Raw genomic sequence first — 7,500 nt, 5'->3', positions numbered from 1 at the left:
ATAAAATAAATTTTTGAATATACTTACCCGATAATCATGTAGCTGTCAACTCCGTTGCCCGACAGAATTCTATGGAGGGATACGCCAGCTATCACAATACTAGAAGGGGGTGTACTCACCAGCGCCACCTGTGGCCAGGTACTCAATCATTTGTTGTTTACACCTCCTCAATTATTCCTCGGTCCACTGGTTCTCTCTGGGGAGGAAAGGGAGGGTCGATTAAATCATGATTATCGGGTAAGTATATTCAAAAATTTATTTTATTAATAAAAATAACATTTTTCAATATTAAACTTACCCGATAATCATGTAGCTGATTCACACCCAGGGAGGTGGGTGAAAACCAGTGTACATGATTAAAGGATAGCTAAGTATCCCCAAATTTCATATAACAGTTATCTCCAATAACAATGAAATAATAAGTACCTGGTAAGGAAGTCGAATAGAACCGTTACTCTGCCTTTTATTTAAAGTTCGTCTTCCTTACTGAGCGCAGCGTTCCTCTTGGAGGCTGAATCAACCCAAAGGTGCCAAAGTACAAGGGGTTGCAACCCTACTAAAGGACCTCTACCAAACCTTTAACCCAGGCGCTTCTCAAGAATGAATAGACCACCCGCCAAATCCAAGGATGCGGAAGGCTTCTTAGCCTACCGTAACAACCATAAAAACAACAATAAAAGTATTCAAGAGAAAGGTTAAAAAAGGTTATGGGATTATGGGAATGTAGTGGCTGAGCCCTCACCTACTACTGCACTCGCTGCTACGAATGGTCCCAGGGTGTAGCAGTTCTCGTAAAGAGACTGGACATCTTTCAGATAAAATGATGCAAACACTGACTTGCTCCTCCAATAGGTTGCATCCATAATGCTTTGCAGAGAACGGTTTTTATTAAAGGCCAACGAAGTAGCAACAGCTCTTACTTCGTGGGTCCTTACCTTCAGCAACGCAAGGTCTTCCTCCTTTAAGTGAGAATGTGCTTCTCTGATCAGAAGCCTTATATAGTACGAAAGCCCATTCTTGGACATGGGTCTCGAGGGTTTCTTGATGGCACACCATAAGGCTTCTGACTGTCCTCGAATAGGTTTAGACCTCTTCAGATAATATTTGAGAGCTCTGACAGGGCAAAGAACTCTCTCTAGTTCGTTACCTACCATGTTGGAGAGGCTAGGTATTTCGAACGATCTAGGCCAAGGACGTGAAGGAAGCTCGTTCTTTGCTAGGAATCCAAGCTGAAAAGAACATGTAGCTGATTCGGTTGTGAAACCAATGTTCTTGCTGAAGGCATGAACCTCACTGACTCTCTTAGCTGTGGCAAGGCAAACGAGAAAAGCAGTCTTGAGGGTAAGATCCTTGAAGGAAGCTGACTGGAGAGGTTCGAACCTAGATGTCATAAGGAACCTTAAGACTACGTCCAGATTCCAGCCTGGAGTGGAAAGACGACGTTCTTTAGACGTCTCAAAAGACTTGAGAATGTCTTGAAGGTCCTTGTTGGAAGACAGGTCCAAACCCCTATGGCGGAGGACTGAGGCCAACATGCTCCTATACCCTTTAATTGTAGAAGTAGAAAGGGATCTCTCATTCCTAAGATGAATCAGGAAGTCAGCTATTTGGATCACAGAGGTATTGGTAGAGGATATTGAATTGGCTCTACACCAGCTTCGGAAGACCTCCCACTTAGACTGGTAGACTCTACGAGTGGAAATTCTTCTAGCTCTGGCAATCGCACTGGCTGCCTCCTTCGAAAAGCCTCTAGCTCTAGCGAATCTTTCGACAGTCTGAAGGCAGTCAGTCGAAGAGCGTGGAGGTTTGGGTGCAACCTGTCTACGTGTGGTTGACGTAGAAGGTCCACTCTTAGAGGTAGAGTCCTGGGGAAGTCTACTAGCCATTGACGTACCTCTGTGTACCATTCTCTTGCAGGCCAAAGGGGAGCAACCAGCGTCAACCGTGTCCCTTCGTGCGAGACGAATTTCTGCATAACTTTGTTTATGATCTTGAACGGAGGGAATGCGTACAGGTCGAGATGGGACCAGTTCAGAAGGAAAGCATCTACATGAACCGCTGCAGGGTCTGGAACAGGGGAACAATAAAGCGGAAGTCTCTTGGTGATGGAGGTGGCAAACAGGTCTATGGTAGGCTGACCCCACAACGTCCAAAGTCTGTTGCACACACTCTTGTGGAGGGTCCATTCCGTGGGAATGACCTGATTCCTTCTGCTGAGGCGATCCGCTGAAACATTCATATCGCCCTGGATGAACCTCGTGACCAGAGTGAGGTTTAGACCTCTTGACCAAATGAGGAGGTCCCTTGCGATCTCGTAAAGGCTCCTCGAATGGGTCCCTCCTTGCTTGGAGATGTAAGCCAAGGCTGTGGTGTTGTCTGAATTCACCTCCACCACTTTGCCTAGCAGGAGGGACTTGAAGTTCAACAGGGCAAGATGGACTGCTAACAGTTCCTTGCAATTGATGTGGAGTAATCCTTGTTCCTTGTTCCACACTCCTGAGCATTCCCGTCCGTCCAAGGTCGCACCCCAGCCCGAGTCCGATGCATCCGAGAAGAGAAGAAGATGGGGGGTCTGAATGGCCAATGATAGACCCTCCTTGAGAAGAAGATTGTGCTTCCACCACCGGAGAGTGGTCTTCATCTCTTGGTTGATAGGGATAGAGACTGCTTCTAGAGTCGAGCCCTTGTCCCAATGAGCTGCAAGATGGAATTGAAAAGGGCGGAGGTGGAGTCTCCCCAGCTCGACAAACAGGGCCAGAGATGAGAGGGTCCCTGTGAGACTCATCCACTGTCTCACTGAGCAATTGCTCCTCTTCAGCATGCTCATGATGCACTGTAGGGCTTGGTTTATCCTGGGGGCCGATGGAAAAGCCCGAAAATCCCGACTCTGAATCTCCATTCCCAGATACACAATGGATTGGGAGGGAATGAGTTGAGATTTCTCTAAATTGACTAATAGACCTAGGTCTCTGATTAGATCTAAAGTCCAAGAGAGGTTCTCCAGACAACGACGACTCGTGGAGGCTCTCAACAGCCAGTCGTCTAGGTAGAGGGAGGCTCTGATGTTCGATAAGTGCAGGAATTTCGCTACATTCCTCATCAGATGAGTAAAGACCAAAGGAGCTGTGCTTAGGCCAAAACACAGGGCTTGGAACTGATAGACAACCTTTCCGAAAACGAATCTCAGGAAAGGTTGGGAGTCTGGATGAATGGGAACGTGAAAGTATGCATCTTTCAAGTCCAATGAGACCATCCAGTCCTCCTGTCTGACCGCTGCTAAGACCGACTTGGTCGTCTCCATTGTGAACGTCTGCTTGGTGACATACTCGTTGAGAGAGCTGACGTCCAGCACCGGTCTCCAACCTCCTGTCTTTTTGGCCACAAGAAAGAGACGGTTGTAGAAGCCCGGGGATTGATGGTCCCGGACTATAACCACTGCCTTCTTCTGCACAAGTAGCGACACCTCCTGTTGCAAAGCTAGCCTCTTGTCCTCTTCTTTGTAGTTGGGAGAGAGGTTGATGGGCGATGTGGTCAGAGGCGGTTTGAGGCAGAATGGAATCTTGTAACCGTACCTCAGCCAACTGACAGACTGTGCGTCTGCACCTCTCTTCTCCCAGGCTTGCCAGAAGATCTTGAGCCTGGCACCTACTGTTGTCTGGAGAATCTGAGAGTCAGTGTTTTCCCTTGGATGTCCTGGGTCCTTTCTTAGACTTGCCCCTGTGAGAGTCTGGACGGGAGCTTCCTCGGCTGGGGGCTCTACCACGAAAGGGCGGTATGAACCTAGTGGCCGGGGTATCAGCCACTGGAGAGCGATAAGTCTTGGGGACAGAGGTGGTAACCTTAGACTTACGAGCCGATGAAGCTACAAGATCGTGCGTGTCCTTCTGTATCAGGGCAGCCGACAAGTCCTTAACTAGCTCCTCTGGAAAGAGGAACTTAGAGAGTGGAGCAAAAAGGAGCTGAGACCGCTGGCACGGTGTAATGCTGGCTGAGAGGAAGGAACACAGTTGTTCTCTTTTCTTCAACACCCCTGATACAAATAACGACGCTAGCTCACCCGAACCATCCCTGATAGCCTTATCCATGCAGGACATAATTAACATGGCAGAGTCTTTGTCCGCAGGAGATGTTTTCTTGCTGAGGGCTCCCAGGCACCAGTCGAGAAAATTGAACATCTCGAAAGCTCTGAACAACCCTTTCAGAAGGTGATCCAGGTCTGAGAAGGTCCAACAAACCTTCGAGCGTCTCATCGCAGTCCTCCTAGGCGAGTCCACCAGACTTGAGAAGTCAGCCTGGGCAGAGGCAGGAACTCCCAAGCCTGGTGCTTCCCCTGTGGCATACCAAACGCAACCTTTCGATGCGAGCTTCGTTGGAGGGAACATGAAGGAAGTCTTGCCCAGGTGTTGTTTAGACTGAAGCCAATCCCCTAAGATCCTTAAGGCCCTCTTGGAGGATCTAGCTAGGACAAGCTTAGTATAGCACGACTTAGCTTGTTGCACGCCTAGCGAAAACTCAGATGGAGGAGAGCGGGGAACAGCAGAGACGAAGTGGTCAGGGTAAAGCTCCCTGAGTAGAGCCAAGACCTTTCTAAAATCAACAGACAATGGAGAAGGCTTAGACTCCTCCACGTCTGATGAGGGATCAAGATGTGCCTCCTCATCATCCGACACTTCATCAGCAGAGGGTAGCGAAGCAAAAGGACCAGAATGCTGAACCGCAGAGTCAGAATGGGCAGGAACAACAGCAGAGGTTACCTCAACTTGAGGGAAAACCTGAGGTTCAGACTGCATAGGTTGAACAACAGTCGGAGCAGAAGGCAGGAGCAAGGGTGAAGGAGGATGACTCCTAGCAAGAGTTGCACCCAAGGAATGCACCAGCTGAACGGAGGACGGAGGCGGAGTAGTCCGTTCCTGTTCCTGTGGTATGAGTGGAGCGTGAAGAGACCGAGGCTGTGCAGAACAAGGTAAAGATCCCGCAAGCAGAGATGTCTGAGGAGCAGGATCAGGGTGCACGGGTAGAGCTCGGTGCAGCAACTGAGGAGACTGACTCACAGGTGGAAGAGGTTGTTGTACTTCCACCGAGAGTTGCACCGCCGGTGGAGCAGCCAGGGGAGGAGGAGGAAGAGTGGAGTAATCCTCCTGATCCCAAACCGAAGGTTGCCTTAAAGAAGGCTGATGCTGAACAACACTGGGAACAGTGAACACAGAAAGTGGTTCAACCTCGTATGCCTGGCAGATGGAGCTGCGACTGGGTGCAGCGAGTGCAGGAGGTTGGTGCACCACCGGTGCAGGTGGGTGCAGCACAGGCTGAACGGGTGCAGGAGGTAGGTGCACCTCCGGTGCAGGCGGGTGCAGCACAGGCTGAACGGGTGCAGGAGGTTGGTGCACCACAGGTGTAGGAGGGGCAACACTCTCAGCACGACACTCACGCATCAGGTCCGACAACTGAGCTTGCATGGACTGAAGCATAGACCACTTGGGATCAGCAGAGACAGTGGCAGACTGAGGTAAAGCCATAACAGTGGTTGCACCACCGGTGCAGCTCTGTTGTACCTTACTCCTCTTGGGCGGAGTACAGTCGCTAGATGACTGAGGCGAGTCAGAGCTGAGCCAACAACTGCAACCTGGTTGAGCACTCGATGGCTGGACTCTGCGTTTAAGCGGTCTAGAGACCTGAGACCAACGTTTCTTCCCCGTAAGATCAGCGGACGAGCGGAAGACGGGCTCAATCGTCTGCAAGTGGGAGTGACGGTCTGTGGAAGACACGCCCGCAACCACTGAGGATAATTCTGTGCGCCTAACAAGGCCTGCCGAACCCTTATGCCCTTCGACATTGCTTCTCCCCTGGGCATGGGAGCTTGCAAGAGGTCCCGGACTGGGAGAACGACTGGCTCGCACAGAAAAATCCCCACGCACCACACTGGCACTAACACTAGTACAAGGCACTGCACCGACACTAGCACTCGTCACAGCACTGGCACTAACTTCACCCACTGCACTCTTGGCCTTCAACTCTTTCACTTCGGCCATCAGAGACTTATGGTCACTTACCACTGACTCTACCTTATCGCCTAAAGCCTGAATAGCGCGTAAAACCACTGACATATCAGGCGGAGGGCACACAGTAGGATCGGGGGTAGCCACTACAGGGGTAGGATCAGGTTGGGGATCATGAGATGAGGAAAATAAAGAAGAGTGAGACGAACTCCTCCTAGCTCTAATTCTCTCTAACTTAGAAGAATACTTCAAAAGTCGGACAAAATCCAATTCCGAAAGTCCGGCGCATTCCTCACATCGATTTTCTAACTGACAGGGTCTGTCCCTACAGTCAGAACAAGCGGTGTGAGGATCTACCGAGACCTTCGGAATACGCCTATTGCAAGACCTACATCGTCTATGGGAGGGGGCTTGCGAATTGTCAGACATTTTGTTTTCAAGAGAAGTCAAAGGGAGATCCAAAAAACAAGCAAAAAATCGTTAACCGTTAAACTGAATTAAATAAAAGCTATCTAGCTAATATCTGAAGTTTCTAGTAATGCGACAGCCGTAAATCAAAGAGAATACATCACCAAATAAGCGAGAATAAACTCGAAGACCATGAGCGTATCCCAGAACGTCTAGCCGGAGGCACGACAGAGGAATAATTGAGGAGGTGTAAACAACAAATGATTGAGTACCTGGCCACAGGTGGCGCTGGTGAGTACACCCCCTTCTAGTATTGTGATAGCTGGCGTATCCCTCCATAGAATTCTGTCGGGCAACGGAGTTGACAGCTACATGATTATCGGGTAAGTTTAATATTGAAAATTATTTGTTTCTGTAAAATTGATAATAGATGGGTTTACAATGCAAGCAGCCATTACCCATAAACAATTTTATTAGATTCTAAATGACAATCAAGTTGTCAATACAAAATTGTGTGAATTATATGAAACCAAAGTGAATAACCAAAAATTGTTTGATATGAATAAAACTCAGCAATTTCAAGAATTTTCAGAGAACACAAACTTTACCCAAAACTTTACAACACCCAATACTTGAAAATACCCAAAATTTAAAACTAAAACAACCCCTAAAACTAAAAATCTATAAGACTTGGAAAAAACCAAACTTGGAAAGAACCAAACTTGAAAAGCCCCTAAATATTGAAAAAAAAAAAAAACCCAAAACTTGAAAACCCGCTAAAACTAAAAAACTATAAGACTTGGAAAGAACAAAACTTGAAAAGACCCTAAAACTCTAACAGACCCAAAATCTTGGAAAGGCCTAAAACTTGAAAAGACCCACAACTAAACAAAAAACAAACTAAAAAATATAAGTTAAACCCTAAAGCTTGAGAAGCCCTAAAACTAAAACCCTAAAACTGAAAAAAAAAACTACAGAAAACTTAAAAACTGAAAAAATACCCTATCTTACCAAATCTCGACGGAGCTCTCATCAATCACATATATAACGAGCCATCCGTTCTTTGAATACCGAAACCTCTCTCAATACCTCTCTA

General features: G+C 47.8%; 1 long non-coding RNA gene across 1 annotated transcript in view; it reads right to left on the bottom strand.

The window, feature by feature from the left end:
* Positions 1 to 7,500, bottom strand: part of LOC137648554 (uncharacterized) — a 334,179-nt gene that overhangs the window by 1,248 nt on the left and 325,431 nt on the right. The gene's annotated exons all lie outside the window — the stretch shown is intronic.

The sequence above is a fragment of the Palaemon carinicauda genome, chromosome 10, assembly GCF_036898095.1.
Source record: "Palaemon carinicauda isolate YSFRI2023 chromosome 10, ASM3689809v2, whole genome shotgun sequence".
Lineage (NCBI taxonomy): Eukaryota > Metazoa > Arthropoda > Malacostraca > Decapoda > Palaemonidae > Palaemon > Palaemon carinicauda.
Note: the sequence above shows the minus strand (reverse complement) of the source record. Positions and strands in the feature narration are given on the sequence as shown.